Raw genomic sequence first — 24,614 nt, 5'->3', positions numbered from 1 at the left:
TTGCCATGAGAAGGAACCTTAGTCCCCTGATGGCCTTAGACAAATCCAGCCCTGTGGGCAAACAAGAAGAGCTGAGTAACTTCGGCAGAGAAACGGAAAAGACTGACATGAGGCAGACGCGCCAAACCCTAGGTAGCTGGAAAATGCTGCACACCACCAGCTCCTGTCACCAAGCGTGGCCACCCCAAAGGGCTTCAGTATTTACGAGGATTCCCAAAGGGTATGCAGTCCCTCCACTCCTCCCCACACTTTACAAGCGAGCTCTGGACAAAGCCAGTCCAGGAAAGTGCCATGCACTCAAACCTCCCTCCCCACCCAGGCTCCATCCAACCCACCCACTCAATTTTATCTCTTAGTTGCTACTACATTAGTATATGCTATCTTATCTGTTTCCTAGAACAAGGCAGGGTGTATATAAATAAATGTCACCATAAGCACAGAGGTGAATCTGAGCACTCTCTAGAGACTAACCCATCACCCTGGTGTCAATTCCAACACACAGCGACCCTACAGGACATAGTAAACTGCCCCATAGGGCTTCTAAGGCTATAATCTTTATGGAAGCCAACTGCCACATCTTTCTCCCATGAGTGGCTAGTGGGTTCGAACCACCAACCTTTCAGTTAGCAGCCAAGTGCTTAACCACTGCGCCACCAGGGCTCCTTTTCTACAGACTACCTGCCCCCAAGACACCTTCCCCAAATCTAATGCAAGAATCTATTATCAGAATGGAGAAATCAGTTAACTTTCCAGTTTTTCAAGATCTCCGAAGCATCTCTACTTTCCTTTGCTTCCCGATACATCTGTCTTCCCTGTAACAGATCTTTTCAACTCCTTCTTGAGTCTATTGCTATTTTCAGCCAGTTCCACTGATTGGTGTCGTGAGTTACAAATGTTTCCATAAAAATAACGCTTCTAATCTGAAAGCTCCCTGGTTCCAGGGATATCACTGCTGATGTCAGATGGATCCTGGCTGAAAGCAGAGAATACCAGAAGGATGTTTACCTGTGTTTTATTGACTATGCAAAGGCATTCGACTGTGTGGATCATAACAAATTATGGATAACATTGCGAAGAATGGGAATTCCAGAACACTTAATTGTGCTCATGAGGAACCTTTACATAGATCAAGAGGCAGCTGTTCAGACAGAACAAGGGGATACTGATTGGTTTAAAGTCAGGAAAGGTATGTGTCAGGGTTGTATCCTTTCACCATACCTATTCAATCTGTGGAAACCCTGGTGGCATAGTTGTTAAGAGCTACAGCTGCTAACCAAAAGGTTGGCAGTCCAAATTCAGCACGTGCTCCTTGAAAACTCTATGGGGCAGTTCTACTCTGTCCTATAGGGCCTCTATGAGTTGGGATCGACTCAATGGCAATGGGTTTGGTTTGGTTTTGGATTCAATCTGTATGCTGAACAAATAATTCGAGAAGTTGGACTATATAAAGAAGAACAGGGCATCAGGATCAGAAGAAGACTCATTAACAACCTTCGATATGCAGATGACACAATCTTGCTTGCTGAAACTGAAGAGAACTTGAAGCACTTACTGATGAAGATCAAAGACCACAGCCTTCATTATGAATTACGCCTCCATAAAAAGAAAACAAAAATCCTTGCAACTGAACCAATAAGCAACATCATAATAAATGGAGAAATGATTGAAGTTGTCAAGGATTTTATTTTACTTGGATCCACAATCAATACCCATGGAATCGGCAGTCAAAAAATCAAAAGATGCACTGCACTGGGCAAATCTGCTGCAAAAGACCTCTCTAAAAGTGTTGAAAAGCAAAGATGCCACCTCGAAGACTAAGGTGCGCCTGACCCAAGCCATGGTGTTTTCAATTGCATCATATGCATGCGAAAGCTGGACGATGAATAAGGTAGACCGAAGAAGAATTGATGCCTTTGAATTGTGGTGTCGGCGCAGAATATTGAATATACCGTGGACTGCCAAAAGAAGGAACAGGTCTATCTTAGAAGAAGTACAACAAGAATGCTCCTTAGAAGCAAGGACGGTGAGACCATGTCTCACATAGTTTGGACGTGTTATCAGCAGGGATCAGTCCTTAGAGAAGGACATCATGCTTGGTAAAGTAGAGGGCCAGCGAAAAAGAGGAAGACCGTCAACAAGATGGAATGACACACTGGCTGCAGCAAGGGGCTTAAACACAGAAACAATTGTGAGGATGGCACAGGACCAGGCAGTGTTTCATTCTGTTGTACATGGGGTCACTATGAGTCAGAACCAACTCGATGGCACTTAACAATAACAAACTTGAAAGCTAGTTTCTTCAAAAGTCAGAGTGTTTTCCTACTCTATTATGCCAAGTTCCAGTGTGCAAGTCTCTAGCAGGCAGTATAATGCAGGGGTTAATAAAGGTGGAAGGTACCAGTTTGGGTTCAAATCTCAGTTCTACAAACTAGTAGCTGTGTGCCATTAAGCAAATAACCTGAGCATTGGTCTCCCTACCTGAAAAACAGGAGTAAAACAGCGCCTTTTCCAGAAGAAAGTTGCAAAGAATGAAATGGCACCTAGTAAGCGCCTAGTAAGCTGTCGTTTCATTATCTCTCTGTTGGCCTTCCTGTTTTTAAGTTGGACAGTCCTGATTTCTCTTGGCCTAACTTCCTGTTCGCTGTATAGCAGCTCTTCTCTTGACCTTTCTGAGCCACATGACCATCACAAGGATGATCTGTCTTCTCGTCTTGTCTCCAGGACAGTTCCTAGAGATGCCCAGCCTTTTGGATGCGGTACATCACTATTAGAGATATGCTGGGATAAGCATTCTAGAAGGGCTCCGTGATTCCTTTCCTGATATCTCAAAGGCCATCATTTTGTAGATGGAACATGGGCATGTTTGACTCTCCTTCCTAAAGAGGTGATACTGTTCAACAGGAGGGTAGAGGAACCCAAGGCCTCTGGCCACTCATTACAACCTCTGTGGCAGTCACTTGGCAACAGTCCTTTGACAGAAGCCAGAGGCATAACCTCAGTCTTTCTCACCATGGTCTCATCTCAAGGATCCAACTTAACTCTTCTTTCTAGTTTACCCACTAAACATCTCCAGCAGAATCATTACACACTTACAGGCCCAGAAGTTACCTTACACCCCTATGAGGCACATTTTATCTTCAAAAGGAGCCAAGGGAAGGGGATGTCTTTTTTTTTTTTTTAACTAAACTTTTGAGAACATAACTCTGTCTGTCACCATCATAGCCAAGTGATCAACCTTAGTGTCACCAAAAACGAGACGGCCTGTCGCCCCATGCTTCCAGGCATGACGCAGTATGAAGCCTTTTAAAGTTCTCTTGCCAAAAGCGTGTAACCTGAATCTAGTCAAGTCTCTAAACCTACTTCCCAGCTTACATGAAATAAGAGGAGAAACTAATTAAATGACACCATAAGGAAATAATCGGGCAAACCCACGAGCAGGGACATTCCATAGGATAACTGTCCTGGACTCTTCGAAAAGTCAGTACCATCAAATACATATTTTATAAAGGGGAAGGAGGGAGATTGTTCTAGGTTAAAAAAGATTAAAGAGGCGTAAACACCAAATGCTACGCATGCATTCTGACTGAACCTTGGTTTGAAACATATTCTTGGGACAACTGAAGAAATTTGCATATGAACAAGATATTAGATGATATTTGAAATTACCATTAATTTCCTAAGGTTCAATAACAGTATTATGGTTTTATGTAAGAATGTTATTCTTGGGAGATGTAAGAGTAGATTATAACGATATTTGTAACTTATTCTTAAATGGTTTTATAGGAGAATAGGCCAAAGATTTTAGGACGAGTGTCATGAAATCTGCCACTTACCTTCAAATGGTTCAGGACAAAAAATAAAAGCACACACTCAATCACACAAACAGATAAAACAAATGTGGCAAAATGTTAACAAAGGTTGGATGTACACAGAGAGTATTTGGGTGCTCGTTGTACTACTCCTTCAATTCTCTTGTATGTTGGCAAAGTTCTTAATAAAAAGTGGGGAAAAAATTTTAATTGACAAGGCTATTAAAACAATTAAACCTCTGAGAACAGAACGCCCCATTATTCTCTTTAAAAAAAAAAAAAAAAAAAAAACCCTGAAACAGGGGAGCCCTACAATGCATAATGGAACCAAAGAAACCATTAGCTAACTGAGTGACAGGCTGAGCATACAAGGGAGCCTGACAGGGGTTAAGTGTGGCTGGAAAACATACACTGGAATCACGGTTATAAATAGCAACATTCGCCACCTCACCTCTGGGGCTCTCTGGTTTTACTACAGCCACACTCAGGACTCTACAAAAGACCCTTCTCTTACAGAATGTCTTCCTACTACCTTTTGAGGCATTGCTTAAAATGGAGAAACTGATTTAAAAAGTAGGTGTAGTAAGTAAGTTTCCATAACTATCATCAGATTTAGCACAGGAAATTCACCAACGACCCTCAACCCTGACAGGCCCTGCTCTGTCTGTCCTCAGCAGCTCACACCATGTGTATGGAACACCTACTATTGGAGTCGTTGGGATTCAGCAGACAACAAAACAGACCAAAAATCCATGGCTCTGGGCATTTATAGTCTAGTTAAGGGAAAGACACAATAAACAATTTCTTAAAATTAAATGGCATAGTCTGTGAGAACGTGGCAAGTGCTGTGGAAACGGAAGGGGTGGAGAGTGCTGGAGCTGGGAGGAGAAATGCAATTTGGGGTGGTGACAAAAAGTCTCACTGGGAAGGTGACAATTGAGTAAAGGCTGAAAGGAGAATGGGGAACCCACGCTAGTATCTGGAGCAAGAATATTCTAGGCAGAGAGGAAAGCAAGCACAGAGGCCCTGAGGTGGGCACATGCCTGGCAAGTCCGAAGAGCAGCGGGTAGGCAGCGTGGCTGGAGTAGGACAGGAGCTGAAGCAGTTGGTACCTGGGGCCTACAAGTAAGGCCTGGGAGCCCTTGTACGGTCTGTGGCATTTCCCCTGCTTGACATGGGGAAGCCATTTGAGGGTTCTGAGCAGAGAAGTGCCATGACTCACACTACAGCACCATTGCTCTGGCTGCTGTGCTGAGAACAGACAGCAAGGGGAACAGGGACAGCAGGAACCGAGGCAGACAAGACCAGGTAGAAGGTTACTTCAGTAGTCGAGGTGAGAGCAGATGGTGGCTTGGAAACACAGTGTCTAAAGAAGATACTACCTTGGCCTCCTCCCTGGCACGCCTTAGGAAAGACCCATGACCCCCTGCCAGCACTCTTCAGCTGAGCCCCAGTGTACTGAAATCAAAGCTGTGGGCAAATCATAGGCAGGCACTGCGAACAGTGCCAACTTAGAGCATGGCTGGAGGAAGTCAGGTTCAATTCCACTGGCAGGAGACTGAAGTTTAGGAGAAAGCCAAAAACGCCTGAGCTCATATAAACTTCAGTCATCAGCAAACATATTTCGTTGGTTATAGGATTGTGCCCTTCTACTCTGTTCTGACAAGTACCAACTGGTTACTAATACCATGTAATGCTACTTTACAGAGGTCGGACAGTAGTAGGGCTGGATATTAGAGTCCAGGGGGAAGGAATTTGGAAAATCTCAAGGATTATGCCAGGAAAACCCTTTAGAAGTCTGCATACCAAGTGAGGCAACTAGACATTAGATGCTTCCTGATGGAAGCACACACACCATGATCCCTTAAAAAAAGAACCTGATCAGATCAAGCCTCTAGATCTACCTATGACCTCACAGGAAACAGAGGAACATGTTAAACCACACCTCAGGGATCCAAACAGCAAAATCTAAAATTTGGGAAACCTACAGGACAAAAGCCCAGTTTCTTCAACAGCAAATTGCAAGGGGTAAGAAGAGGAAGGGGGAAACCTATAGGTTAAAAGACACTTAAGAGATCTACCAAAATTGTTTGGATCTTGATTCCAACAAATTGACTAGGTAGGAAAGCAAACTTTTACAAGACAAATGGAGAAATGTAAAAACTACTAAATAAAACATAATATTAAATAACCACCATTTAGCTTTCTAGGTACAAAATGGGTATTGTGGTTATGGTTTTTAAGAGTCCCTATCTTTTAGAGATACATACTGAAATATTTTTAGATGAAATATGTGTGGAATTTACATCAAAATAACCCAGTGAGAAGTGGGGTGGGAAGTTAGATTAAACAGGAACAGTCATCCACAGGTCGCCCCTGAGCTGGGTGACAGGTACATAGGAATTCATCAACTCGTCATCCCACTTCCGCGTATGCTTGAAATTTTCTATAATAGTTTTTTTTTTTTTTTTTTGAGCCAGCACACCTAAGGCACAGAGATTATAAACTAACTAGAAAACATACAAGAATTCAACGTAAGATACATAGTTGAAATACAAAGAAGTTAAAAATAAACCAGTCAGATTTAGGGGGAATAACTCCTTATTTTCCCTCATTTCAACGTTTCAGATTTGCAAGTGACTTCAGGTTAATAATTTCCTGTTGAGGACAGTTGGAACGTGCAACAAGGATGAGTAATACTTCTCTAAGACTTACTTTTTTCCCTTTCCTGGCTTGGACTTTTTAATATGCTATTTGCATATGGAAACCCTGGTAGCATAGTAGTTAAGAGCTACAGCTGCTAGCCAAAAGGTTGGCGGTTCAAATCCACCAGCTGTTCCTTGGAAACCCTATGGGGTAGTTCTACTCCATCCTATAGGGTTGCTATGAGTCAAAATCGATTCGATGGCAATGGGTTTGGTTTTTTTTTATTTGCACATGGTACTAATAAGTATAAATAAATAGGGCAACTGCTTCCAACAAAAGAAAAAAATAATAACCATAACTGCCAAACCACGCCACTATAATGTAATTCAGTTATGAAACCCGTAAGTCCTACCTGGACAGTCTCACAGTAGCATATGAAACTGTTCTCTAGAATCTGTCATCATCATTACCCCTCTCCCCTTCCCACACTACTAAAATGTACATGCATATACAAACACACACATTTTAAAAGGAAAAACCTCCCTCTGTTTTTTTTTTCTTCCTACTCAGAATACAAATGTAAGGACTTACTTGACAATGTAAGAAGAATAAAACAAGACTCAAAAGGAGGATACTTTTAAGGGAGACCAAGTACTCTAGGGTCAAAGAGTGTCTGAAACCCGATGAAGATGTAATCTATTTGGCCTTAACAAAGCCGTTCATTGGGACAAACTAACCTCCTTCCTGCCTCCCCCTGCCCTCAATCCCATAGGCCCATCAAAAGAAAGTGAAAATAAGCAGGGCATTCATAAACAGGTCTGTGTTCATTCTGCACATAACTGTGAAACACTGGTGCACAGAGGAACCAAACTGGAGGAAATATCAGAAGGGCACAGAGTAAACAGACTCCTTTCCAGTCCTCCGTAACTCACACACAGGCTGGAGCCGACCTCAGATTTAAAGAGAACACTCTTTCACGTTCCCTTTGCAGTAAAGGAAGCCAGAGGCTTCCAGGACTTACTGTTAGGATGCCTCTTCGGCTTCCAACCTTAGCCATAGCCTAACAAGAGAAACAGTCTTTTCTACTGAGCTAGCATCAGGTTGTAAACACTGGAATTCTTGTTGGAGTACCAATGTTGACTTTGCTTCAACCCCTTGGTCTTGAAGCCCCTTCTATGTGCTACTGTTGGAAGTCTACCATTTATCATTCCGGAGTTAAAATTCTAGTCTGCTGGGGGTTTCGTTAGTAGCTCTTCTAGAGAAAAAAGCTTCATTTTACAAAGTCAGTTTATAAACTTTTCTTTCTAGTTCATCCATTCAAGAAACATTTTCATGGGCACCCATTATCTGCCAGGAACTATGACTGAACCTTAGGGTTATAAAGGAGAAAAAAAGAAAGCAGACACGGTCCTGCTCTTAAGAAACTCACAACCCAGTGGGAGAAATGAAAGTAAGGAAATAATCTCACAAAGAAATGTAAAGGTGCAACTGTGAAAAAGGTTTCATGCAAGAGATATGTTTTCATGAGTGTGTATTTGTAAGTCTCCTGGGTAACTGAGATCGGAGTTTGAGCCGAAGTTGCACAACAAACAACTAGTAGGTGGGAGTTGAGAGGAAAGAACATTCCTGGCAGAAGAAATACCATGTGCAAAGGCCCTGTGGCACAACGAGCTGAATGTATTCAGGAAACTGAACAATGATGAGTAGGGCTGGAAAGGAATGTGATCCAAACAGGCATAGGCAATCTACGTGGAGGCCAGACATTGCAGTGCCCTGTGGGCTGGCCATCTTATGAAGTCTTTCTCCATCCTAAGAACAATAGCAAGGGTTTTAATCGAGGTGTGACAAGATCAACTTTGCATTTTTGGAAACCATTTTGCCTACAGTGTGGAAAACAGACTGTAAGGGAGAGCAAAGAGGGGGCCACAGATGAGAGATCTTGGTGACCAGGACTAGGGTGACAGAGATGGAGGTGAAAGAAGTGGGCAGATTCAAAAAGGTAAAAACAAGGACAGCCTGATAACAGGTTAGAAAAGGACTGTGGGCAAGAGGGGTGAAGGTATAAAGGATGACTCCTGGAGTATCTATTCATTCAAATGGGGGGACACTACAAGAGGGCCAAGTCTGGAGAAGAGATGATGAATTCAGATTTGGGCATGTCGATCTTGAGGTGTTTTTGACATAGCCACAAAAAGATAGCAAGATAGTAGCCATATTTTTTTTTTTTTTTTTACATGGGTAAGGAGCTCAGAGGGGGAATCCAAGTCCATAAATCATCTGTACATCATGGTTATGCACAAAGAGGACGTGTGGATAGAGATGAAATCACAGAAGAAGGGGATGAAATGTTAGGGAATTTGAACAATGAAACGGCAAATAGATGAAGGTGACCTTTCAAGGACGCCAGAGAGGTAGGAGGAAAATCAAGAAGAATTCCTGAGAAGGCAGGAAAGGAAGGGCTCCAAAGCCCTCACACAGGAGAAAGGACAGCTCCCTTCCTACAACAGGAAAGAGGCACACACATCCTCATTTCAGCACATGACAAATTCATCAATCCTGGCTATCCTTACTTCTCTTGATCTAGGGGCCCAGTGTCCTGTAGCCAGAGCCTATGCAGCTAAATACATTTTTGTTTACTTAAAAAAAAAATGCATACATATACACAATTCAGAATTGTCTATTCAGCACAGGCATCCATCTTACAAGGTATATTACATAGAAAGGGTTTCTCTTGAACCCACAGAAGGTCTCTTTAACAGGATACAAAGGCTTCACCTGTCTTGGTAAAAACAAAAAAAAACCCAAACCCGTTGCTGTTGAGTTGATTCTGACTCAAAGCGACCCTGTAGGACAGAGTAGAACTGCCCCATTTGGTTTCCGAGGGGTGCCTGGTGGAACAGAACTGCCAACCTTTTAGTTAGCAGTCACAGCGCTTAACCACTACAGCACCAGGATTTCCTCTGTCTTGGGAGAGCTATTTGTCAAATCACAGCATATTTTTAAATTTTTAAACTGATTTAGGGTAATAAATACAGATCTGGGAAAGTTAGGTGGCCTGGTCTTTAGAATAAAGTATCAGCTCACATAAGTTACTCTCTGTCACTAGGGCTCTTCTTTGAGTGGGGGAGTTCTCCTCAAGCCATTAATTGCGATTCCTAGAACAGCCCGATTTTAACAGACCATCCTTCTCCACGCCCTCAGGAAACTGCACTGAACACATCACTTCTCCCCACTGCACAATGGCAAAGCCATGTTTATAAACATAGTGGAGGCAAGTTTTCTATGAGTACATGGCCTTTTCGATATTCTCTGCATAGCAAAATGTGAGAGCCCTGCTAGAAGATAGTCTTATGGCCCAAATTCTACTGTTTTTAATTTTTTTTCCTCTTTTCAAAAAAATGGATTTTTAAAAATTACACTTTCTGGTGAATAGAATATGCTGCCACAGTTTAAGATGTGAATTAATGATTACGAAAGTGTACAATGATATGAGAAATGATTCATGCGACAATGGTTAAGTTAAAAAAAGGGGGAACACAAAGTTATATAATGCATGTATTATTAAACCCATCCTAAAACAAGAAAAAACAAGTGTACACGGAGGCAAAGAAATTAATGAACCGGGGAGAAGTGGTAAGCTGTGGTTGAACAGTAAGATTATGGAATAAAGTTTTTATTTTTTAAATTTTCATGAATTGCATAGTGAAAACCTTTTTTTTTTTTACAAGTTTTCATATCAGTTAGACAGGTATATGGAAGTGTTTACAAGTGAAACGAGATGATAGCTAAGATATGTTTTCAAATACTTCCCAAAAAAGTAGAGACTACAGACGAGAGTAGGAAACACGTAGTGATGCTCATTGTTAAGCTGGGTGCTGGGTACTGGGTACAGGACCATTCATTACACTAGTCTCTCTACTTTTTTATTTATGTTCAGAATTTTTGATAATAAAAAGTTTTAAATTTTTGCCATTAATGCTATGTAATGTTGTCTTCAAAATAAATAATATTAACTTTAAAAAAATAATAAAAACACACTCATTATAAAAACTTCAAAAAAGACAGAAAAGTAAAACATGGCTCCACCACACATACACACACACACCTTAAAGCCTTTTCCCAGGATATAACCCACCGTTAACAACTTTGTATAAGTCAGGGTACCTGCAAACACTAGCACAAATTCAAATATGTAAACTATATATGCAAAATTGGGTTTATCCTAGACACAAAGCTCTTGCCTTTTGACTTTTTGCTTACTATATTCTACAAATTTTTTTATTTTTCACCGTTCGATCTCTTTCCTCTCACCCACTTTTTTTTTTAATTGTACTTTAGATGAAGATTTACAGGACAAACTAGCTTCTCATTAAACAGTCAGTATACACACTGTTTTGTGATATTGATTACCAAGCCCATGACATGTCAACACTCTCTCTTCTTGACCTTGGTTCCCTATTACCAGCTTTCCTGTCCCCTCCTGCCTTTTCATCCTTGCCCCTGGGCTGGTGTGCCCCTTTGGTCTTGTTTTGTTTTATGGGCCTGTCCAATCTTTGGCTGAAGGGTGAACCTCCGGAGTGAATTCATTACTGAGCTAAAAGGGTGTCTGGGTGCCATACTCTCAGGGTTTCTCCAGTCTCTGTCAGGCCAGTAAGTCTGGTCTTCTTTTTTGAGTTAGAATTTTGTTGTACATTTTTTTCCAGCTCTGTCCAGAACCCTCTATTGTGATCACTGTCAGAGCAGACAGTGGTGGTAGCCGGGCACCATCTAGTTGTACTGGACTCAGTCTGGTGCAGACTGTGGCAGTTGTGGTCCATTAGTACTTTGGACTAATCTTTCCCTTGTATCTTTAGTTTACTTCATTCTCTTTTGCTCCCGATGATATGAGACCAGTGAAGTATTTAGATGGCTCCTCACAAGCTTTTAGGACCCAGCTGCTACTCACCAAAGTAGAATGTAGAACATTTTCTTTATAAACTATGTCATGCCAACTGAGCTAGATGTTCCTGGAGACCATGGTTCCCACAGCCCTCACCCCAGTAATTCAGTCCCTCAGGGAGTTTGGCTTACATGACCTTGCCTTGTACAAGTTGTGCTGACTTCTCCAGTATTGTGTACTGTTACCCTTCACCAAAGTTATCACTTATCTATTGTCTATTTAGTGTTTTTTCATCCCTGTCCCCCTCCCCTCCCTCATAACCATCAAAGATTGTTTATTTTTGTGTGTAACCTTTTCATGAGTTTTTATAATAGCAGTCTCACACAATATTTATCCTTTTGTGATTGACTTATTTCACTCAGTATAATGCCCTCCAGATTCATCCATGTTATGAGATGCTTCACAGATTCATCCTTGTTCTTTATCATTGTGTAATACCCCATTGGAAACCCTGGGGGTGTAGTGGTCAAATGCTACGGCTGCTAACCAAAGGGTAGGTAGTTTGAATCCACCAGGCACTCCTTGGAAACTCTATGGGGCAGTTCTACTCTGTCCTTCTAGGGTTGCTGTGAGTCGGAATCAACTCGATGGCACTGGGTTTTTAATATTCCATTGTGTGTATGCACCAGTTTGTTTATCTATTCATCTCTTGATGGACATCTAGGTTGTTTCCATCTTTTTGCTATTGTGAACAATGCTGCAATGAACATGGGTGTGCATATGTCTGTCTGTGTGACAACTCTTTTTTTTTAATAGTTTTTATTGTGCTTTAAGTGAAAGTTTACAAATAAGTCAGTCTCTCACACAAAAACCCATATACACCTTGCTGCACGCTCCCAATTACTCTCCCCCTAATAAGACAGCCCGCTCTCTCCCTCCACTCTCTCTTTTCGTGTCCATTTCGCCAGCTTCTAACCCCCTCCACCCTCTCATCTCCCCTCCAGGCAGGAGATGCCAACATAGTCTCAAGTGTCCACCTGATCCAAGAAGCTCACTCCTGTGTAACAACTCTTATTTCTCTAGGATATATTTCTAGGAGTAGGATTGCTGTATCATATGGTATTTCTATTTCTAGCTTTCTAAGGAAGCACCATATTGTTTTTCAAAACGGTTGCACCATTTTGCATTCCCACCAGCACTGCATAAGAGTTTCAATCTCCTTGCAGCCCCTCCAACATTTATTTTCTTTTTTTTATTCATACCGGTAACACTGGGGTGAGATGGTATCCCATTACGGTTTTGATTTGCATTTCTCTAATGGCTAGTGATTGCAAGCAGTTCCTCATAAGTCTGTTAGCCTCTTGAACGTCTTCTTTGATGAAATGTCTGTTCATTTCCTTTGCTCATTTTTTAATTGGATTATTTGTCTTTTTGTTGTAGAGGTGTTGAATTTTCCTGTAGATTTTAGAGATTAGACCTTTGTTGGATTTGTAATAGCCAAAACTTTTTTCCTTGTCTGTAGGTTCTCTTTTTACTATTTTGATGAGCATAAGTGTTTAATTTTTAGAAGCTCCCACTTATCTAGCTTATCTTCTGGAGTTTGTGTGCTGTTAATTATGGTTTGTATGCTCTTAATGCCATGTATTAGGGCCTCTAGCAATTATCCTTTCTTTTCTTCTATGATCTTTATAGTTTTTGGTTTTATATTTAGGTCTTTGATCCATTTTGAATTAGTTTTTGTTTATGGTGCAAGGTATGGGTCCTGTTTCATTTTTTTACAGGTGGACATCCAGTTTTGCCAGCACCATTTGTTAAAAAGAGTGTCTTTTCCCCCATTTGATGGACTTTGGGCCTTTGTCAAAGATCAGGTGACCACAGGTGGATGGATTTACATCTGGGCTCTCAATTCTGTTCTATGAGTCAATGTTATCTGTCGTTGTACCAGTACCACGAAGTTTTGACTACTATAGCTGTAGAGTAGTTTCTGAGGTCAGGTAGTGTGAGTTCTCCTACTTTATTCTTCTTCAATAGTGTTTTACTTATCTGAGGTCTTTTCCCTTTCCATATAATGATTAGTTTTTCCATCTCTTTAAAGAATGTTGCTGGTATTTGGATCAGGATTGCATAGTATCTGTAGATTGCTTTGGGTAGAATCGTGGTTTTCACAATGTTGAGTCCACCTATCCATGAGCAAGGTATGTTTTTCCATTTATATAGATTTCTTTTGGTTTCTTGCAGTAGTGTTTTGTAGCTTTCTTTGTTTAGGTCTTTTACATCCCTGGTTATATTTATTCCTAAGTATCTTATTTTTTTAGGGGCTATTATAAATGGTATTATTTTCCCAATTTCCTTTTCATCGTTCTCTTTACTGGTGTATAGGAATCCAACTGATTTTTGTATGTTTCTCTTACATCCTGCTCCTCTGCTGAATCTATCAGCTCCAGTAGTTTTCTCATGGAGTCTTTTGGGTTTTCTACGTACAGTATCATATCATCCGCAAATAGGGACAGTTTTACTTCTTCATTATCACTTTGGATACCCTTTATTCTTTTTCTTGCCTTATTGTTTGAGCTAGGACTTCCAGAGAACAATGTTAAATAGGAGTGGTGATAAAGGGCATCCTTGTCTTGTTCCTGTTCTCAAGGAGAATGTTTTCAGCCTCTCTTGGTTAAGAATGATGTTGGCTGTTGGTTTTGTATAGATGCCCTTCGTTATGTTGAGAAATTTCCCTTCTATACCTATTTTATTGAGAGTTATTATCAGAAATGGGTGTTGCATTTTTTCAAATGCCTTTTCTGCATTGATTGAGATGATCACGTGATTCTTTTATTTATGTGGTGGGTTACGTTGATTGATTTTCTAATGTTGAACCATCCTTGCACACCTGACATGAATCCCACTTGGTCATGGTGTATTATTTTTTTTTTATATGATGCTGAATTCTTCTGGCTAGAATTTTGTTGAGCATTTTTGCGTCTATATCCATGAGAGATATTGGTCTGTAATTTTCTTCTTTTGTGGTGCCTTTGCTTGGTTTTGATATCAGGGTTATGCTGGCTTCACAAAATGAATTCAGAAGTATCCCTTCTTTTTCTGTGTTCTGAAACAGTTTAAGTAGTACTGATGTAAGCTTTCCTCTGAACATTTGGTAGAATTCTCCAGTGACACCATCTGGGCCAGGGCTTTATTTCATTGCCTTTTTTTTTTCACCTGTTCAATCTCTTCCCTCGTTATGGATCTGTTCAGATTTTCAAAATCATTTTATATTAGCTTGGGTAGATAGTGTGTTTCTAGAAATTTGTCCACTTCCTCTAGGTTTTCAAATTTGTTGGAGTATAGTTTTTCATAATACTCTGTTACAATCCTTTTTATTTCAGTTGAACATGTTGTAATGTCCCCCATTTCATTTCTTATTTGAGTTATTTGCATCCTCTCCCGTTTTTCTTTTGTTAATTTGGCCAGTGGTTTGTCGATTCTGTTGATCCTTTCAAAGAACCAACTTTTGGTTTTGCTGATTCTTTCTATTGTTTTTCTACTCTCCATTTCATTTATTTCTGCTCTGATCTTTATTATTTCCTTTCTTTTGGTGGATGTGGGTTTCTTTTGCTGTTCTCTTTCTATTTGTTTGAGTTGTGTGTTGTTTGACTTTGTCCCTTCCTTCTTTTTTGATGTGTACATCTATTGCTATAAATTGACCTCTGAGCACTCCCTTTGCTATATCCCAAAGGTTTTGGTATGATGTGTTTTCATTCTCGGAATTTTTTAATTCCATCTCTGATTTCTTCTATTACCCAGTGGTTTTTCAGCAGGATGTTATTCGGTTTCCATGTAACTGATTTCTTTTTTTCCTTGCTCTTCCTGTTGTCAGTCTCTGCTTTGATGGCATTGTGTATTATCTCAATGTTTTAGATTTTGTTGAGGGTTGCTTTGTGTCCTAAGATATGGTCTATTCTGGGGAATCTTCCAGGTGCATTGGAAAACAACATATACTCTGCAGCTGTTGGATGGACTATTCTATATACGTCTACGAGGTCAAGTTGGCTGATTGTGGCCTTTATATCTGAATCTTTGTTGAGTTTCTTTCTAGATGTTCTGCCCTCTACCCAGAGTGCTGTGTTGAAGTCTCCTACTATTATTGTGAAACTGTCAGTTTCTCTTTTCAGTGCTGTTAGAGTTTGTTTTATGTATTTTGGAGCCCTGTCATTGGATGCATAGATATATATTATGGTCATGTCTTCATGATGGATCATCCCTTTAATCATTATATAATGTCCTTCTTTGTTTTTTATGGTGGATTTTGCTTTAAAGTCTATTTTATCTGAGATAGTATTGCCACTCTAGCTCTTTTTTGGTAGCTCTATGCTTGATATATTTTTTTCCATCCTTTGATTTCAAATAAATTTACATCTTTGTTTCTAAGGTGTGTCTCTCATAGGTAGCATATTGAGAGATCCTTTTTTTTTTTTTTTTAATCCATTCTGTTATGCTCCGTCTCTTTATGGGTGCATTTAGGCCATTTACGTTCAGTGTAATTATTGATAGGTGTGAGTTTATTGCTGTCATTTTGTAGTGCTTTGTGTGTGTGTGTGGTGGGATGTTTTCTTTGTTCCTCTTACTCTCCTGTGCTGAATTCCTCGTTTGTGGATTTTTTTTTTCATTGATTTTGTTTTTGCAGATTTTGTGTTTACTTAGACTTTATGTTTTTCTTCTTTATTTTGATGAGTAGGTTTATTAACTTTCTTTGTAGTTACCTTGAAATTTACCCTTATCTTCCTAAGTTTGAACCACTCTTTTATTACTTGGCATCACTTTGCCTTCCTCTCCATTAGAAAGTTCTATACCTACACCGCTTGTTCCTTCTTTTACTGCTCTGATGTTGTCTTTGTCTCTGTTTTGCTTAGTTTTTTGGGTCTTTGCTGTGGAGGGACAGCATGGCGTTTCTGTCTATGTTGTTGTCGTTAGGTACCATCAAGTTGGTTCAGACTCATAGCGACCCTATGTACAACAGAACGAAACAATGCCTGGTCCTGCGCCATCCTCATGGATCATTGTTATGCTTCAGCCTATTGTTGCAGCCACTGTGTCAATCCATCTCATTGAGGGTCTTCCTCTTTTCCACTGAACCTCTACTTTACCATGCGTGATGTCCTTCTCCAGGGACTGGTCCCTCCGGATAACATGTCCAAAGGCCAAGGCCTTCAGTGCAGCTTAAACTTCCTTCAGTACCACTGGTTCCTGATTATATGTTACCTCTTTAAATGGTTGAACGCTGACCAGTTCTTTTTGGTGTAATGACTCTGTGTATTCATTCCATCTTCTTTTGATGCTTCCTATGTCATTTAATATTTTCCCCACAGAATCCTTCACTATAGCAATTCAAGGCTTGAATTTTTTCTTCAGTTCTTTCAGCTTGAAAAATGCCGAGCACGTTCTTCTCTTTTGGTCTTCTATCTCCAGCTCTTTGCATATGTCATTATAATACTTTACACTGTCTTCTCAAGCTGCCATTTGAAATCTTCTGTTTAGCTCTTTTACTTCATTTCTTCCTTTTGCTTTAGCTGCTCGACGTTCGAGAGCAAGTTTCAGAGTCTCTTCTGACATTCATTTTGGTCTTTTCTTTCTTTCCTGTCTTTTTAATGACCTCTTACTTTCTTCATATATGATGTCCTTGATGTCATCCCACAACTTGTCTGGTCTTTGGTCATTTGTGTTCAATACATCAAATCTGTTCTCGAGATGTTCTCTAAATTCAGGTGGGATATACTCAAGGTCTTATTTTGATTCTCACGGATATGCTCTGATTTTCTTCAGTTTCAACTTTAACCTAATATGAGCAACTGATACTCTGTTTCACAGTTGGCCCTTGGCCTTGTTCTGACTGATGATATTGAGCTTTTCCATCGTCTCTTTCCACACATGTAATCAATTTGATTCCTGTGTATTCCATCTGGTGAGATCCATGTGTACAGTCACTATGTTGGCGAAAAAAAGGTATTTGCGATGAAGAAGCCGTTGGTCTTGCAAAATTCTATCATGTGATCTCCAGCATCATTTCTATCACCAGGCCACATATTCCAACTACCGATCCTTCTTCGTTTCCAACTTTTGCATTCCAATCTCTAGTAGTTATCAATGCATCCCGATTGCATGTTCGATCAATTTCAAACTGCAGAAGTTGGTAAAAATCTTCAGTTTCTTCATCTTTGGCCTTAGTGGTTGGTGTGTAAATTTGAATAACAGTTGTATTAACTGGCCTTCCTTGTGGGTGTATGGATATTATCCTATCACTGACAGCATTGTACTTCAGAATAGATCTTGAATTGTTCTTTTTGATGATGAATTCAACGCCATTCCTCTTCACATTGTCATTCCTGGCATAGTAGACCATATGATTGTCTGATTCAAAATGGCCAATACCTGTCCATTTCAGCTCACTAATGCCTAGGATATCAATGTTTATACGTTCCATTTCATTTTTGATGATTTCCAATTTTCCTTGATTCATACTTCGTACATTCCACGTTCCAATTATTAATGGATGTTTGCAGCCGTTTCTTCTCATTTTGAGTCATGCCACATCAGCAAATGAAGGTCCCGAAAGCTTGACTCTATCCATGTCATTAAGGTTGACTCTACTTTGAGGAGGCAGCTCTTCCCCAGTTGTCTTCTGAGTGCCTTCCAACCTTGGGGGCTCATCTTTTGGCACCACATCAGACAATGTTCCATTGCTATTCATAAGGTTTTCACTGGCTAATTCTTTCAGACGTAGACTGCCAGGTCCTTCTTCCTAATCTGTCTTAGTCTGGAAGCTCAGCTGAAACCTGTCTGCCATGGGTGACCCTGCTGGTACCTGAATACTGGTGGCATAGCTTCCAGCATCACAGTAACATGCAAGCCCCCACAGTACAACAAACTGACAGACAAGTGGGGGTCTATCTATAGCACCATGTTCATATTCTACAAATCTTTTAAAATATAAACAAATGCAATACATCCATTCAGAAAGGTTTTGGGTTGAAGTTCAACGTGAATTTAGCTTTTCTGTGATATTGCCCCTTTAAAAGAATTAATTCCTATATGACATGTATAAAGAAGAAGTTGCCATTTAGTCAGTTCCAACTCATGGGAACTCCATGTGTGTCAGAGTAGAACTGTGCTCCACTGGACTTTCAGTGGCTGGTTTTTGAAAGTAGATCACCAGGGCTTTCTTCCCAAGCATCTTGAGCAGACTTGAACCCCAACCTTTCGGTTTGCACTACCTAGGGACTCCACACATGTAAATAAACATTAATTAATAGAGGGAAGGAGGGAAAACGGAAGAAAGAGAGAGGGAGGAAGGCAGGCAGTCACTCAGGCAGACATAGGCCATATTCTGAGAAATGTGCGCTTTACTGTCCTCTATGTAATGAAAACAACACCCAGGCCAGGGCCTGGCACCAAAGTGAAAACCCCCACTCTAAACTTAAAAGTGGCACTAACCGGGCAGGGCATATAATTGGGTTACTTTTACTCTGGTCCAGGATCACCCCCACTCTCCTATGAGACTAACTCTCCTAGTCTAAGAAATTTTCTCCTAGAATCCTGGAAGACTGAAGGAAAAGGAAAAATAAAACACTCAAATACGATAAATGAGGTTTGATTTTAACACTATCCCAGCAGCTGCAGCGTCTCCCCTGGGAGAACCTAGGTAGACTAGAATTGACAACCAGGTGGGAGTCACTCTCACACAACTGGCACAAAGCAGAGGCCCAAACATTAGATGAAATGCTTCGGTTTTCTTTTTGGAAAGGGGAAGAAAATAACTCATATCTAGGCAACAGTCTTATTTTCCTATCACTAATTCTAGGCTATATGCAAAGCCACCATTCCATGCCTGTAACAGTTGTCAGTCTAGAATCTGAATGCTATGTGGCTGATTAGAAACAGCATGGGCCCGCTGGGAGATAGCACAACAGCTCTGTGGGGCAGGATGACAAGGAATGGAAGAAGTTTCTAGAACTGCACAAATAATAAAGTCCTACGCTAACAATAAGGAGTATCTGGGGGCTGCAAATGTTAAGCATGCTAACCAAAAGGGTGGAGGTTTGAATCTACCCCAAGGCACCTCAGAAGAAAGGCCTAGCAATCTACTTCTGAACAGTCACAGCCATTGAAAATGCTATGCAGCACAGTTCTACCGTAGGACACGTGGGCTCACTATGAGTTGGAAATGACTCGACAGTGACTGCTTTTATACTCACAATAACCTGATCTAGAAGAAAAGATTCTCAAATCTTCCCTGAGTGACTCAACCTCTAGAGCTGCAATGTCCAATATGGTAGCCACAGCCACGTGTGGCCACCGAACACTTAAAATGTGACCAGTCTGATTTGAGACTGTAGGTGTAAAATGTGTACCAGATTTCAAAGACTTAGTACCAAAAAAAAAGAATGTAAACCATCTTATTAATAATTTTTTATATTGATTATATGTTCAAATGATAATATTTTTAATATAGTGGGTTCAATAATATATTATGAATATTAATTTTACCTTTTATTTTTAAATTTTTTTTAATGTGACTACTAGAAAATTTAAAATTACGTGTAGCTCGCATTTTATGTCTATTGGACAGCGCTGCTCTAGTGCCTCCTCCCTGCCATTTTTGATCTTTATCTTAAGTCACTCTCACCAAGCTCTGGCTGGTCCCAAGCAGCCTCTGTTTAATTTGACTGTACCAAGCTTGTTTCTGCCTACAAGCTTCCCACATGCTGCTCCCTCAGCCTGAAATGCTTCTCTTCCTCTCCGCCTTCTCATCCTGCTGGCGTTCAGGAGTCACTTCCCCAGAGAAACCTTCCTTGAACGCTCTCCTCCCGCAGTCTAGGTTACTCCCCTGTGATACATTCCCATAGCATCCTGTACTTTCCTCTATCGTATCGTCATAGCTGGAATTGACTGCTGGCAACATTCGTCTGTTTAGTCTGTCTGTTTTCCTCTCTAGACCCCAAACTCCATGAGGGCAGGAATACTGTGTGCCTTGTTCCTTGCCTCACCTCTAGCATCTAGCCAGTGCTCATAAAGAGTCATTGGGTAGATGCTGGTAAGTAAGCTTTATATACTTTTATACATCTCCTCTGCTTTGAGGAAGTCTCACAAATCCTAAGAAAATGCGCCAGAGAGAAGAAGGAAATTTTGTCTCACACAAAACCCTGAGAAATTCTTAAGCCTAAGAAGGGTAAAAAGAAAAGAAAAGAAAAAATTCCTTCACCACCTACTAAGCACTGAAATGCAAAAAGATGAAGAAATAGGGGAATAGCCTAGGCAAGCATTCAGCGTTTTTAGAGGTGGACTCACTCTTTACTCGCATACGTGTATCTGACCCCCATCCATGGCTCAGGTAGGTCTGACTTTCATTCCAAAACTGATACATTTATAAAACACCCTATAGGCTTTAGTACACCTGGGCATAGCCGAGGTGGCCACGGAGAGGGGAAGGGCATCCTGACAGAAAGCTTCTCTTCTTTCTTCGAGTGAGGTTTAACAAGGCAGCCTCTCAGCCTGGGACACTGAAAGCGGGTTTGTTTTAACATGCATTGCAGGGGCCTGTGTGTTTACTTTTTGAGATTCTCAGCTAAAAGGACCTTTTCTTTTAAAAAGCTCTACACTGACACCAAAGCCATGAAATAGGTCCGGCTGTAACTTTTAGAAGTTGGGGGTGTGGGGCCGAGGGAGGGGGTTGTTTTTGGCTTCTTCTAGAATTCCTTGAGGTTCTGGCCTGCGCATATCTGCCTGAGGTGCTGGACGATGGAAAGCAACACACAGAGAGCTTTTCAGAGACTGTTAAAGACAGTTTTAAATCCCCAACCCTGGCATCTGGTGCCAATCAAGAAAACAGTAGTCGATGATGTAACGGCAGCTCCACGGGGTAAAATAAGACAAAGGTTTGCATTTGGAGGCCAGGAATCCACAGCCTCCCCAAGGCAGGCACCCAGCAGGGCCCCAGTCCCGCTCTCTGCCTCAGAGTTGAGCCACAACACAGGCAGGAAAAACCTAAGTCCCAGGAAAAGACGTTCATCCTCACTAATCAGCAGGGAAGTCAGTCTTCCAACATGTCTCATTTGAGGCTGGATGAATTATGGAAACACAGTGCGTAAATTAAAAACAGAGCCCAGAAAAATAGGCAGAAAATCAGTAGGGTATAGGGGAGGACTGATGAGTTGAATCAAATCTTTAAGTCCACTGAGTAGAGGATGAAAGCTAACTGTTAAAACTTAGCAACATAGAGGTCACTGGTAACTTAGTATAAGCCACTGCAGCAGGGTAGGGAGGCAAAAGCCTAACCAGAGAAGAGAAATTAAAACAACAAAAAGAAATCCCTTACATAAATGTTCACTGCAGCACTTTTCACAGCACAACAGCCAAAACATGGAAACAACCAAAATGTCTACCAACAGATGAACGGATTAACAAAATGTGGTATACCTATACAATGGAATATTATGCAGCCATAAAGAGAAATGAAGCTCTGATACATGCCACAACATGGATGAACCTTGAAAACATTATGCAGAGCAAAATACATCAGTTGTAAAAGGAGATACTGTATGATCTCACTATATGAAAGAAGCAAATATGGAGAACAAAGACTATTGATTACCAGAGATGGAAGGGAAGGGGAGAAAGGGGGAGTTTTTGTTTGGGAGGCATTGAGTTTATGTTAATAGTGGTGGAATGTCTTGGACAAGGATAAAATGGAAATGTAACCAATGTCACTGAAGTTGTAAATGTGGAAATTGTTGCATTGGCAGATGTTTTGGTGTATATGTTTTTACCACAATTTAAAAAAAAAGAAATTGCTGTTCACTTAACAGACTGCCAGAGGTTAAAAAGACTGACAATACCCAGTACGAGTGGGGGACAGGCAAACAGGAACTCAAACACACTCATGGTGAGCGTGTAAATCAGTCCAGTCTTTCTGCAGCGTACCCAGAGAGCATGCATCAAAATTTCAAACGTGCCTGCCCTTTCACCCAACAATTCAATGCCAAGAAATGTACCCTAATAATAGCAAAAAAGTAGAAATGGCTAACAATGTTGTTCTTATTGCTGTCAGGTGCCGTCGAGTCGCTTCCGACTCAAAGTGACACTATGCACAACAGAAAGAAACACTGCCCGGTCCTGTGCCATCCTCACAATCGCTGTTATGCTTGAGCTCATTGTTGCAGCCACTGTGTCAGTCCACCTCATTGAGGGTCTTCCTCTTTTCTGCTGACCCTGTACTCTGCCAAGCATGATGTCCTTCTCCAGGGACTGATCCCTCCTGACAACATGTCCAAAGTACGTAAGACACGGTTTCGCCATCATTGCCTCTAAGGAGCATTCTGGCCGCACTTCTTCCAAGACAGTTTTGTTCATTCTTTTGGCAGTCCATGGCATATTCAATATTCTTCGCCAACACCACAATTCAAAAGCGTCAACTCTTCTTCAGTCTTCCTTATTCATTGTCCGTCCAGCTTTCACATGCATATGATGTGATTGAAAATACCATGGTCTGGGTCAGGCGCACCTTAGTCTTCAGGGTGACGTCTTTGCTCTTCAACACTTTGAAGAGGTCCTTTGCAGCAGATTTGCCCAATGCAATGCGTCTTTTGATTTCTTGACTGCTGCTTCCATGGCTGTTCATTGTGGATCCAAGTAAAATGATATCCTTGACAACTTCAATCTTTTCTCCATTTATTGTGATGTTCCTTATTGGTCCAGTTGTGAGGATTTCTGTTTTCTTTATATTGAGGTGTAATCCATACTGAAGGCTGCAGTCTTTGATCTTCATTAGTAAGTACTTCAAGTCCTCTTCACTTTCAGCAAGCAAGGTTGTGTCATCTGCATAACGCAGGTTGTTAATGAGTCTTCCTCCAATCCTGATGCCCTGTTCTTCTTCTTAAAGTCCAGCTTCTCATATTATTTGTTCAGCATACAGATTAAGTAGGTATGGTGAAAGAATACAACCCTGACGCATACCTTTCCTGACTTTAAACCAATCAGTATCCCCCCCTTGTTCTGTCCAAACAACTGCCTCTTGATCTATGTAAAGGTTCCTCGTGAGCACAATTAAGTGTTCTGGAATTCCCATTCTTTGCAGCATTATCTATAGTTTGTTATGACCCACACAGTCGAACGCCTTTGCATAGTCAATAAAACACAGGTAAACATCCTTCTGGTATTCTCTGCTTTCAGCCAGGATCCATTTGACATCAGCAATGATATCCCTGGTTCCACGTCCTCTTCTGAACCCAGCCTGAATTTCTGGCAGTTCCCTGTCGATATACTGCTGCAGTTGTTTTTGAATGGTCTTCAGCAAAATTTTGCTTGCGTGTGATATTAATGATATTGTTCTATAATTCAGAATTCTTGCGTGCCACGCGGGAGGCCCGGGTTCGTTTCTTAGCCCATGCAGCCCACTGGCTAACAATAGATTGGTTAAATAAACTATCATGCATTCATACAATAAATCAGTATTGCAGCCATTAAAAATGGCTTTTTTCACTGATGTGGAAAAAATTGGGCCAAAAATAAAGCAAGTTATAAAACAATATGTATAGTGAGTTCTCATTTTAGAAGAAAAAAAGGCATATAGACACACACACATACATCTATGATAATATGCCAAAATAAATAAATAAAACACTTAATGGAAAGACAAAAAAATATTAGCAGGGTTAGCTCTGAATAACAGGATTTCAAGTGATTTTTTCCTTTCTCCTTCATCGGAAGGCAGTACAGGTGGTCCCCCACATATGACGTATTAGAGTTACGCACTTAGGACTGTCCCTTTTTTTTTTTTTTTGGTACATCTTCTTGTTAGTAATATGTATTACATACAATGTCATAGTATATAATGTGCTGATGGTATCATCTAAAGATGTTCAATATTACCATTTATTGATCAAAACTATGGCGTGGTCTACAATGAAGTAGATGTCGGAAGTCGTAATGGATACAAAGTTGAGCAATGCTAAACTCTAACCATGTGACAACTGAAGTCTGCATGTGCCCAATAGCCATTATGATTCCAGCGTCATTGTTACAACACTGTCACTGACAAAGATTAGATTCAGGGTCAGATGAACAGTAAGCAAGGTATGCATGGGCTTAATTGTATTTACTGACTAATCCGTAGTACACAATTTCACGTGGGTTTCACCACATCAAGATGTGGTGAACAACAGGTGAAATTGTGCACTACAGAATAGTACATAAGCAAGTATGCCCATGCGCCCCCACATGTCTGTCAGTTTGTCGTA

General features: G+C 40.7%; 1 protein-coding gene across 2 annotated transcripts in view; it reads right to left on the bottom strand.

Moving 5' to 3' along the window:
* WWP2 (WW domain containing E3 ubiquitin protein ligase 2) overlaps nucleotides 1-24,614 on the bottom strand; it is a 165,639-nt gene that overhangs the window by 88,892 nt on the left and 52,133 nt on the right. The gene's annotated exons all lie outside the window — the stretch shown is intronic.

The sequence above is a fragment of the Elephas maximus genome, chromosome 21 (genome assembly GCF_024166365.1).
Source record: "Elephas maximus indicus isolate mEleMax1 chromosome 21, mEleMax1 primary haplotype, whole genome shotgun sequence".
Lineage (NCBI taxonomy): Eukaryota > Metazoa > Chordata > Mammalia > Proboscidea > Elephantidae > Elephas > Elephas maximus.
This window is presented reverse-complemented; position numbering and strand designations above follow the sequence as displayed.